Raw genomic sequence first — 5,189 nt, 5'->3', positions numbered from 1 at the left:
AAAATCATTTTGACTCCCACCGTCTCCCCACCCCCTATTCTGCCCAGCCCCTCCCCAACTTCTTATTCCTTTCAATGATATTCAACTACTGACAAACACCAAACAGCTTTCCGTTGCACACAATCGATTTTCTCGGGTTTTATCTGGGATAGCGACATAATATATGGGATTTGTTGTCAGTGGCTTAGTCTTTTAAACATCAGCATGTTAACAAATAGCCTACTAATAGATAACAGAAACATATTCAGCGATAGCCAATTCTATTGACAAATTTCAGAAAGCAACAGATCCCTTTCTCGCTGAAATTTCAATAACACATTTAACGCTTACAATATACATTCGCAATTGGGACACGCGCAGGGAGGCGCATGTAGATTCCATTCCAATGCATTTATTAAACTCCGATAAGAGGGCCGCGCAAGATGCATGTGTCATTTTAGGGCTGCGATATGTCCAGATTGTTTATGGGTTGATGGTTTGAAATGAGTGGGATAACGCAATAAAGAAGAGGAGGGGCGGGAGGCTGAGGGGATGAATGTGTCGTTGGGGGTCGGCAGCATTCTTCCACACAGCGCCATTGAGAAAGACAAGAGAGCGCAACAGGCGTTTTACTATTGGCTTGCGATCTATGTGTGTGCGCGATTCAGTGATCGTACTTTGAAGCACAGCTATAGAATATATCGGACTATAGCTATTGTCTATACCAGAAGGTCAATGGGGAAACAAGTGCTCTTCAACATCACGGTGATGCCCCAAATTTGACAGTTTTCACAAAACTAGCTCTTTAAAAGCTTTGAGATATTTTACTAATGTTGAGACAGCAGCAGTCATTTGTCAAACACAAAGCACTGCACATTATAAACACATCCTAGTTCATCACACAACATATTTCACCCATGTGCATTCATTTACATAGGAAAGACATAAAAAATAGATTCTCTTCAACCTCGGACTCATTAACCCGGCCCCTAAACCCCCCTCACACGTTCCCACACTGCTCTTCAGTGCCAACAGATCTGCATCAAAGAAACTCGGAGAGAAGAGCTGGTGTAATGTGGGATTCCAACCAGTGTTCTAACAATATAAATATACATATAAAAAAGCTACCACAAAGCTTCGATGACTTCATTTGATTTCAAACAGGATGTCACTAAACTGCACTTGTTCTTTTGCTGCTCAGGTTTTGAATTAAAGCGTGTTTCTTTTATTGCCCTCGTGAGGTGAGCAACAACCTTTTATTAATAAGAGTGCTGGGTTTAAATAGAGCCACCTTTGGGAATGCCTATTAAAAATGAATAATTGTGACTATCCATCCATGTAAAAAATGTGCTGTGATGAAGCTGAACGCAGGGAGATGTTAAAACCCCAGAGATGCCATATTCTTCTTAATGCCTTAATGCATAATACAGATGAACAAAGGATTAAAAAGATAAAAGGGTCTGCTAAATGTAAAAATGTAAAGGTAAAGACATGCCGCTCTACAAAATGACTGACTGACAGAAAACATCTCAAAGCTTTCTGACTTGCTACACAAAGAATATAACCGCACCTTTTGTAATACAGTTTTAAGTCTAGGGCTGTAGAAACAAGAGTGTTATATTAGAGATATTTAAAATCAAACCTCAGGAGTGTTATAAAGTCATCCAACAGAAGACTGACAGCATGACAATACACAAGACAACGATAAAAATCGAACACATCATTTATTTTTGAACTGTTCTTAAATACATGTACACATATTACTGTTGTATTGTTTAAAAGTGAATATGAACTTGTTCTCTTTGCAGTATTTGAGGTCTGAAGAAATGAAATATTTTCTGTTATTTTGACCCGGTTCTTTAGTTTTTCTGCAAATTTAAACTATATTATTATTTGAAATTTGGTAGAAATATTGTTAGTAGTTCACACTCACAGAAAGAAACAAAAATGTTAATTTTACCTAAACACATACCTATAAATTGTAAATTCAGAAAAACTGAAAATATTACATCTAATTTACTACCAAATTCAAGAAAAACAGGCCCTCATATAACATCTCTCCAGAGCAAAAATGTTCAAAGAGTCTTAACCAAAAAGCATTTTTAGAACAAGTACAGTGAACACATCTGGTTCGTAGAATTAACTTGTATTGCTAACATCTACAGTAGGTTCTTAAAATCACCAGGACATTTTTTTTTACTTATTTTACATGGAATAATAAAGTGTTTGTTATAAATGATTTATTTGTGTAGGTCAAATCTTTCATCTACCATCATCTATCATGTGATAATCTATTATCAAAAAGATCTCTTCTTTGCATGCTCTACGAATGTCTTATCACGAGGATGGGACTCAAAAAGGGCCAGGCTTCCAACAATCAATTCCCACAGGACGAAATCAAGCCACACCTTCATGTTCCTCACTCCAAAAGCCATTTGACTTCGATATCCATAAAAATTCAGAAGAAATCCCCATCACAACTTTTGTTTCATGCTGACTTTAATTTTGTTATGATCGTGAGGGGAGAACCCAATTGCAGGCAGCGAAACGGGGATGAAGGGGTTAACAGAAGGGACTTTAATATATATATATATATATATAAACAGAAAAACAAAAACCCACGAGGGGGTAACAAAGGAGTACACAATAGCAAAACTAGACAAATTGAAAACCAAAGACTCAAGAACTCAACTATAAACACTAAGACTAACCTGAACACTCAAAGACTAGATTTTAAAGTTTCTAACACAACAAGGCTTAGGACAGGGTAACAAGTACAACGAACCAGCACAAGACAATGAACACGAGGATGTTTTAAAGGGAGACAGACAAAGGATAATTAACAAGGGTCAGGTGCGGGTACTGAAACACTCAGGGAAGGTTAACGAGGAAACGAGATGGCGGGAAACACTGACGAGACACGAGAAAGCACATGGCTTTCTCACACAAAACCTAAGGCTATGCCATGACTCCGCTGCAAGACCAAAAATAAACATGACATGATAGCGGAATCATGACATAAGCCCCCCCTTAAATGAACACCTCCAGGTGTTCATCAAGGGGTAGACGAACAAGACAAGACAGACTGGGAACACGACAATACAAGGCAAAACAAAGAAAACAATATCAGGGGGAAACAAGCAAGCAAAATCACAGGGTTGGGGTGAGACAATAAAAATAATAAACATGGGAGGGGGGGTGGGGGAACAACAAAGTTCACGGGAGAGTGTCCAAGAGGGTAGGGATAGGGTGGGACAGTCCTAGTTCCCGGGGGCGCTCGCGAGCGTGGAATCCCCGGGGACTTGATGGGAGAAGTCCTCGGGGGAACTGTTCTTGTTCCCGGCTGGAAGGCCGGCTGAGCCACAGGCTGGAAGGCCGGCTGAGCCACCGGCTGGAAGGCCGGCTGGGCAGGACTGGGTGCAGGACTTGACGCCGGCTGGAAGGCCGGCAGGGCAGGACTGGGTGCAGGACTTGACGCCGGCTGGAAGGCCGGCAGGGCAGGACTGGGTGCAGGACTTGACGCCGGCTGGAAGGCCGGCAGGGCAGGACTGGGTGCAGGACTTGACGCCGGCTGGAAGGCCGGCAGGGCAGGACTGGGTGCAGGACTTGACGCCGGCTGGAAGGCCGGCAGGGCAGGACTGGGTGCAGGACTTGACGCCGGCTGGAAGGCCGGCAGGGCAGGACTGGGTGCAGGACTTGACGCCGGCTGGAAGGCCGGCAGGGCAGGACTGGGTGCAGGACTTGGCACTTGCGTGGACGCCTGGGCAGGACTTGGCACTTGCTTGGACGCCTGGGCAGGACTTGGCACTTGACTGAGTGCAGGTGGGACCACCGGACTTGAGACCACCGGACTTGGGACCACCGGACTTGGGACCACCGGACTTGGGACCACCGGACTTGGGACCACCGGACTTGGGACCACCGGACTTGGGACCACCGGACTTGACGGGACACCAGGAGGCCCGCTGGACAGGGCCCCCCTGCCCGTATGACGCCCCCCCAAAAAATATTTGGGCTGAGTTCCGGCGTTCTCCTCCGGCTGGAACCTCGGGCTGGACACCACACCCCTCCTCGGCTTCTTCTTCTTCGCCCGGCTCACGGTGGGTGTAGCCGGTTGCGTAGAAGCGGCGGGGAGCATGACCAGCTCCGTGCTGGAAGAGTTGAAGGGTGCCGAGGGTGAGGAGAGGCCCACAGCCCCGATTCGCCGGGTACGGCCCTCGGGGATGGCGGCCAGCGGAGAGATCGGTTGGGGTGAGACCCCGGACTCAGAGCGAGCATTGACGTACCGCCACAGGTCGTCGAGTTCCGGAGGTCCCAATGACCTCATCTCCGCCCGCGAAAGTGGGTCCCTCAGACCGGCATTAAAGAGCACCGCCAGCTCCTCTTCTCCCATGTCCACATCAACTGCGACATCCAGGAATCTCCCAAAATAGTCCTGCAGGTTTGAGTTCCCTTGCTGGATGCCGCAGAGTAGACGAGGCTTCCGGGATCGTGCCGAGGTCATAGCTGCCTGCTGGGTTCAGTTCTGGCTGGTTCGTTCTGTTATGATCGTGAGGGGAGAACCCAATTGCAGGCAGCGAAACGGGGATGAAGGGGTTAACAGAAGGGACTTTAATATATATATATATATATAAACAGAAAAACAAAAACCCACGAGGGGGTAACAAAGGAGTACACAATAGCAAAACTAGACAAATTGAAAACCAAAGACTCAAGAACTCAACTATAAACACTAAGACTAACCTGAACACTCAAAGACTAGATTTTAAAGTTTCTAACACAACAATGCTTAGGACAGGGTAACAAGTACAACGAACCAGCACAAGACAATGAACACGAGGATGTTTTAAAGGGAGACAGACAAAGGATAATTAACAAGGGTCAGGTGCGGGTACTGAAACACTCAGGGAAGGTTAACGAGGAAACGAGATGGCGGGAAACACTGACGAGACACGAGAAAGCACATGGCTTTCTCACACAAAACCTAAGGCTATGCCATGACTCCGCTGCAAGACCAAAAATAAACATGACATGATAGCGGAATCATGACAAATTTAAAATTGTTACGAAAATCACAATTTAAAATATAATTGTAGTCTAACAAAAACAGCAAAATCCTGTCATTGGTTAAAATGAATAAAAACGTCATCATCAACAACATCATTTATTATCTGATGCAGATATAAATTATTCCCACAAACCATTGGTTT

Source organism: Barbatula barbatula (genome assembly GCF_947034865.1).
Source record: "Barbatula barbatula genome assembly, chromosome: 12".
Lineage (NCBI taxonomy): Eukaryota > Metazoa > Chordata > Actinopteri > Cypriniformes > Nemacheilidae > Barbatula > Barbatula barbatula.
This window is presented reverse-complemented; position numbering follows the sequence as displayed.